Source organism: Magnolia sinica, chromosome 14 (genome assembly GCF_029962835.1).
Source record: "Magnolia sinica isolate HGM2019 chromosome 14, MsV1, whole genome shotgun sequence".
NCBI classification, from domain to species: domain Eukaryota; kingdom Viridiplantae; phylum Streptophyta; class Magnoliopsida; order Magnoliales; family Magnoliaceae; genus Magnolia; species Magnolia sinica.
The window spans coordinates 45,948,802-45,955,890 of record NC_080586.1 but is presented as its reverse complement, the minus strand read 5'-3'; the positions used below and the strand labels follow the sequence as shown (position 1 = coordinate 45,955,890).

The following is a 7,089-nucleotide window of genomic DNA, read 5'->3' as shown; positions in this document are numbered from 1 at the left end:
TTGATCTTCAATGGGAAGTCATCTTAGCCTACTTCTTTAGTGTGGTAGTACGGCAGTCCACCTAATGTTTGTAGCTTCCTTATGACTGGTGGGAAGGAACAAGGTGCTAATGATTGATGATCTTCTCAAGAGACGGATGGTTCTCCCAAATATTTGTTTTATTCGCATGTGTGATGAGGAGTTTATTGCTCATCTTTTATTCATTGCCCATTTACAAAGGAAGTTTGGGATAACTTCCTTAAATTGTTCAATATGTCATGGGCCATGCCTAGTTCGATAGATGGCTTTCTATTGGCTTGGCATGGGAGAGGTGAGGGTAAGATCGACAAGGCATTATGGAGGTTCCACACTACAAGAAATCTCACTTTTAGCGACGAAACTTTTCGTCGCTAAAAGTCAAACTTTCGTAGTTAAAACGTTTTAGCGACGAAAGTTTTCGTCGCTAAAAGACCGATGTCGAAGCGTTTCATCAGCGAAGAATTTGAATCGTTGCTAAATGCAAGTTTTTTAGCGACGAAAATTTTCGTCGCTAAAAAAACTGAAATAAATTACAAAACTTTTAGCTACAAAAATTTTCGCTGCTAAAAATAAATTACAAAACTAAAAAAACTGTACAAGACTTTTAGCAGCGAAACTTTTCACTCCTAAAAAATCATTCCACTTTTATCGACGAAAATTTTCGTCGCTAAAAAAACTGTATAAGACTTTTTGCAGCGAAAATTTTTGCTACTAAAAAAATTATTCTACTTTTAGCGACGAAAATTGTTGTAGCAAAAAAATTGTACAAGACTTTAAAAATAAATTACAAAACCTTTAGCTACAAAAATTTTCGTCGCTAAAAGTCTCTTTTTAAAAAATTATTCTAGCTCAAAATTCCTGATATACACCTGTTAACAATATATTTCATCATATTCATTCTGATATACACCTGTTATATAATATATTTCATCATATTCACATTCACATCCATCTAAACCCAAACAAGAAAATCCATCCAAACATAAAAGTACATTCATCCAAACACAAACAATCTTATCCGCATCACACTTATTCACGCATAAATACATATAAGTTTAACATAATAAACAAATATACAAAAAATCATCGTCTTCTTCCTATTTCGACAACTTCCTTACTACCTACTTTCTAGTCAAGTTCCATAGCCATGCACACTTGTTTCCTTGTCCTTGCATCTTAACATCATCGCCATCTTTCTCTTTTATCTACACCACCCAACATTTGGAAGGATCATACATGTATTCACTGAAGAAGATATGCTCAAAGATTGCAGGGTCATCCAGAGATGGAAGATCATGCTTCTTTCTGGCTTCACACTTCCCTTCTATCATCTCCACTGGCACACTGAGTGTTTCTGCACTGTAATACACCTGCCAATTGAACTGAAAATCATGTGACATCATTTCTACTAGTCACTGGAAACAGGCATATGATTTGCGACTCCATAACATGTCTGTGGGTTCTCTATGAACTCTAATTACAGAGTGATACCCAAAAACCTGACACACTTGGTGGTCAAACTACAACTCAATGCCAACATGGACTAGCACATCAGCCACTTTTGTTGTAACAGGAATTGTTTGATGACCATGATGAAGAAGAATAGTTTCCAACAAAGAGCTACCAGTTAACAGCCAAGAAACTCACCTCCATCGTGACGTGGCAAGCCAAAAGTTGATAAGGCATGTACTTATAGCCACTGCAAAAAGAAAAAATGAAAAACTGAGTTGTGGCTTTTGGGTTTTCTCAATGATATCATATCTTTTATTCAAGTCACAATACAAAATAAAATTCAAATCTTTCAAGGCCTGATTGAGTTTCATCGACTTAATGCAAAGATAATCTACAAGCTTAAAACAGAGCTAATCACAGGTTCACCAGGCTAGAAATAATCCATTGATCTAAATGCATCTTTTACGCTGCATTTTGAAACACACCTGAGTTGGATTGCAATTGTTCAGTTCAATTAGGTGGCAATGATTGAACTGTATCGACGGTTAGTGTTATTCATAATGGAGTACAAATTGCAATTACATTCCTTTCTAGTTGAACTTCGAGTAATGATCACACAATACAAATACTATGATAGTTTCAAATTGGTCATTTCAGCTTCACTGAAATGATTATTGCATTTCTAGATGATAGCTTCACTGAAAAATGGTCTTTGTGAAAGCTCAGGAGCATTGGACTATTAGATCTCCTTCAGCCTTCTGTGTCCAATGCACCTCACAACTTTCTGTAACCAGCTGTGGTCCTTCATTATGGTGTAGAGAACACACAAAATAGTCACTTAAATACATCCAGACAAATCACAGTAGCACTTCTCTAACATTCAAAATTTTCAAAACTGAATTGGAAAAAAGAGAATCAAAGTAAACTAAATCAGATTTGAAAGTTGGTCAAATCATAAATAGGCGGATTATGGACGGAGACATTGTTTTCATTAATAGGCCGCCTAGTACTCATAAACATTCATTACAAGCATTTTCTGTCTATGTGCATGACGACCATACTGTTAAGATCAATCCCCTTATTTGTGCTCCCCTAGGTGCAGATTTTGATGGGGATTGTGTTCATATATTTTATCCAGTCTCTAGCAGCAAAGGCAGAAGTTTTGGAGCTATTTAGTGTTGAAAAGCAAATCCGTAGTTCTCATAGTGGTAGTCTGAATTTACAACTGGTGCATGATTCTTTATTGTCACTTAAACTCATGTTTAGGACTTTTTTCTTGAACAAAGCGCCTGCGCAACAGTTGGCTATGTGTGTTTCACCAGTTTACTGGAACCTGCTTTGCTTAAGGCTCACCATACAGGTCCTCTGTGGACTGTTTTGCAAATGGTACAGAGTGCTTTACCTGCTTTTTTTGACTGCTTTGGGGAGAGGCATTTGATCAGTAAAAGTGAAATGATGAGGATTGATTTCAATAGAGATTTACTGCAGTCATCATTCACAGAGATTGTTACTTCTGTTCTTGACAAGAAGGGAACAGAAGAGGCTGTTAAGTTCTTTAATATGTTGCATCCATTGCTGAAGGACATTCTCTTTTTAGAAGGATATAGTGTTGGCCTGAATGATTTTGACATTCCCAAGGTTGTTACTGAAGATATAAAGAAGAAGATTCAGGACATATCACCTTTGCTGCTTCACTTGAGATCAAATTACAATGAACTTGTAGAGTTGTTAGTGGAAAGCTAGCTGAAAACTATAAAACTGCCAATCGTGACTCGTATTCTAAAGTTATCTGCTTTGGGTAATTTGATAGATTCTAAAAATGATTCAGCTATCAGTAAGGCTGTTCAACAACTTGGCTTTTTGGGGCTTCAACTTTATGACCGAGGGAAGTTTTATTCAAGGCGTTTGGTTGAGGATATGAGTTTCCACTTCCAAAATAAGTATTCTGTTAATGGTGATATGAGTTTCCACTTCCAAAATAAGTATTCTGTTAATAGTGATATGAGTTTCCACTTCCAAAATAAGTATTCTATTAATGGTGTTGACTATCCTTCTAAGGCATTTGGGTTAGTTAAGAGCTCCTTTTTTCAAGGTCTGACCCCCTATGAAGAGTTGGTCCATTCCATATCATCCAGGGAAGTGTTGATCCGTTCTTCTAGAGGACTTACTGAACCAGGAACTTTGTTTAAAAATCTAATGGCCACACTTAGAGATGTCGTTATCTGTTATGATGGGACAGTGAGAAACCTCTGCAACAATTCTATAATTCAATTTGAGTATGGACAGGTGGACAAAAATAGTCCTGGCAGGTCTCTTGCTGGTGAACCAGTTGGTGTATTAGCTGCTACTGCAGTATCAAATCCTGCATATAAAGCAGTTCTGATTGTAACTTTGCAACAGAAAATGATGGTTAACATTAAGTAGATAAACTAGATGCAATTGATAACTATTATAGTTTCATTCATACAACCTAGATCACACATTGTTCCTAATATCCAAGCTCCATTCGAAATAAAATCTTTGAAACAATCAGTGTAATGACAGAAAGAATAAACATAATTTATAATGGAAGCAAAGGAAATAAGAACTACCAAAGGATAGAGCAAAATTCCTGCATATGAATAGAGAGAAACATCCATGAAAGAGAAAAACTAAGGACATAGCACTCCGGGAAAAGGAAAACAAACAAAGTGTGGAAAATTATTGTTCTTACAAGTTTCCTGCTGAGCATTGGGTTATATCAGGCCTGGTAAAATTGTTGTAAGATAAGTCCGTGCAAGACAGCATCATGCAATGCTATGTTTATGCCTTTTCAGGAGTGGAAAAAATAATAACCCAGTAGGAATCTGAAAGGCCTAAAGTAATCTCACAAGAGAGTTTAACAAAACATTAATATGCATGGAAAAAGAAGCCATCAAATATACAGATCCTGTTGCCAGTGAAATGTAATTTGAGATTTACTGAGTAATACAAGTAATGGTTGCTACCTCGGACCCAAGAGGGTATGACCCCAGTCAGCATGTTGCTAGTAAGATACCTACATTAAAAACAATACATATCATGAGACGGATTTCTAATTTGCGACAAAAATATCACTAAAGCATTATTGAGGGTCCAAAAATTACAGAAGGATTGTCCATTTTCCTGAAGTATCTAGCAAGAGAATCAGTGAAATTTTGGTAATGAATGTCTATTTTCTTACATATAATCTAGCGCTGAGAGTCTTGAAAAGCTGCTTGGAATTTCTCCTGTCAAATTGTTAAAGGTAAGTTATCTACAAGAGAAAATTATCATTAGAAAAAAACTGGGGAAGATTCTCTCTGAAATGAATTTGTAAGTTACATGTATTCAATGCGTGTTCTCATCCATAGCAGGCCATGAGATTGAAGACTGTAGTATATTGTAAAGAACATGGAATGCACAAAAGGATTTTCCTTGTCCAGTAGCATGATGGATTAGCCAGTACACAGCAAAATAAACATAGAAATGAAAGTGAAAGGCCAAATCACCATGAATTTGTCGTCGAATCACTTCAGTTTTGCACTTCCCTTCCTAATTTAACTTCTTTCAAACCATGAAACAGTTGTCTGGACAGTGGTCGTGATTTGCATGTCAACTCATGGAGCTGAATCTTCAACTTTCATTTTATGTTTTCATCACTTAATTTAGAGTTGACCATCCAAACTTAAGAATATTGTGCATCTAACAATGCCTAGTCAGCACTCAATGGCATGGGAAAAGAAATATATAAAGGCCATGTATAAAAGATTTGTCCAAAGTAACTTACAAGGATTTCAGATTTGTCATTGTCCCAATATATTGTGGGATTATGTCAGAAATCAAGCAATTTCCTAGTACCCTGCAGTATATGAGCAAGACAGACACTTCATGAACAAAAGAAGTAACGAACAATGATATATTTATGCCATCAGGGGTATATCCATTCAACTCACAATTTCTGCATTTTGGTCATTCCCTCAACTAGAAAATGCACATTCCCTCAACTAGAAACATTCCCTCAACTAGAAAATGCACATTCCCTCAACTAGAAAATTATGTAGGTTACTTTTTGAAATCATGGGTATCTTATATTGTATGTTGTGTACTTTGGTATTGATGTGTGGGATGGTATCTTTTTTATTGTTATACCTTTGGATGGATTGAGCTATGTAAATATGGGCAGGATTTAAATTTTAATGGTGGCTAGTCAAAGAGGGGTTGTTTTTTCTTTAATTCTAAAAAGAGGTATTATGCAATGCTCCGGTCATATGTTTGATTAGGCTTTAAGTTTGTACATGCGAGCCCACAGTACTGTGATTCAATCCAATGATATGATGGCCTTCACTGTTAACAGGTCATGAACCAGAAATCTCCCAGATTGGAGAAGCCCTAAACCTTCAATAGGTAGCTAAGAAGTAGATGTTTTACAAAGAAAACATAGCAACAGCTCACATTTATTTTTATTTTTGAGGGGCTAAATGTTCTGTGGCTGGTGGATTTTTGGTGCATGGGCCATCCACAGTGTGGCCCATCATACCACTGGCTTGGATCACTGAACTGTGGGCCCCACCCAGCTCTACAAACCAAAAGCACGAAGTACAAGCTATTGGCCCGAGCATTGTTTAATATCTCTTCTAACAACTCATATCAGCTAAAAATTTCTTCTCACTTGCATTCACAGTTTACTATCAGAGATCATACCTCAACACCCCAGTTACTTAACATACTCTACGAAGGAAAAGCTTCGTCATCAGAAGGTAGATTATTCTATATTATTTTCTTTCTTCCATATTTGCAACAAAATGCATTTTTGCTGAAATATGTTGAAAAGATTGATTGCTTGGAGTTTAAAAATAAGGGAAAAGATGAAATTTCTGAGCAACACATCACTAGGATGGGGGCAGGGATCCAAATGGGGAGTAAAATGGTTAAAATCGTCTACTTGGTATAACATTCATGCTGCACTACATTTACAATGGAGCCAGACATTGGGACGGATCAGGGATTGGCTTGCATGTATACCATGAGGATGGTGAATGAGTTGTTAACATGCAAGTAGTGTCTGACACTGCAAGTGAATGATAGCAGCTGGGTCCCAAGGACAGTTGTTGTTTGGTAGGATTTTGGGAGTTGAATATTTCATTATTTCTTGTTTGATGTTGGATCAGACATTGAAGGAGTTCACCAAAGAAATGGAAACTTTGAAGCCTCGACTTGGAAGGAAAATCAATGAGATTGACGGACATCACGTTGAGAGGCCTAACAATAGTGTGAATGGTTCTCATATCACCTCACAGAATCCAGAATATCATTCCCTTCCAGGCTGCAATGAGAGGAAGGTACAAGAACAATTCTCTCTCTCTCTCTCTCTCTCTCTCTCTCTCTCTCTCTCTCTCTCTCTCTCTCTCTCTCTCTCTCTCTATATATATATATATATATATCTGTCAAACATAGGTACATAGATGCACGCACATGCACCCGAGCACACATGCACACCAGAATTTCATTCAACACAATTGCTCAAACTTACTATAAGGTTGTGATCCTTATTGTATACAAAGAACAAGAATGTCTTGTGCGCCAGAAAACCGATACATGATGTCAGCCTCGTATCAGCTG

At 36.7% G+C, this 7,089-nt stretch overlaps 2 long non-coding RNA genes across 2 annotated transcripts; one reads left to right on the top strand and one right to left on the bottom strand.

The window, feature by feature from the left end:
* Positions 1–4,147: 4,147 nt before the first annotated feature.
* LOC131225797 (uncharacterized) lies at positions 4,148–5,321 on the bottom strand. The gene is made up of 4 exons (XR_009161535.1): positions 5,258–5,321; positions 4,673–4,744; positions 4,442–4,507; positions 4,148–4,325 (listed from the first exon to the last, which is right to left on the bottom strand). It is a non-coding gene; the product is annotated as an uncharacterized LOC131225797 (long non-coding RNA).
* A 204-nt stretch (positions 5,322–5,525) lies between these two features.
* LOC131225191 (uncharacterized) lies at positions 5,526–6,809 on the top strand. The gene is made up of 2 exons (XR_009161242.1): positions 5,526–6,227; positions 6,639–6,809. It is a non-coding gene; the product is annotated as an uncharacterized LOC131225191 (long non-coding RNA).
* Positions 6,810–7,089: the final 280 nt, after the last annotated feature.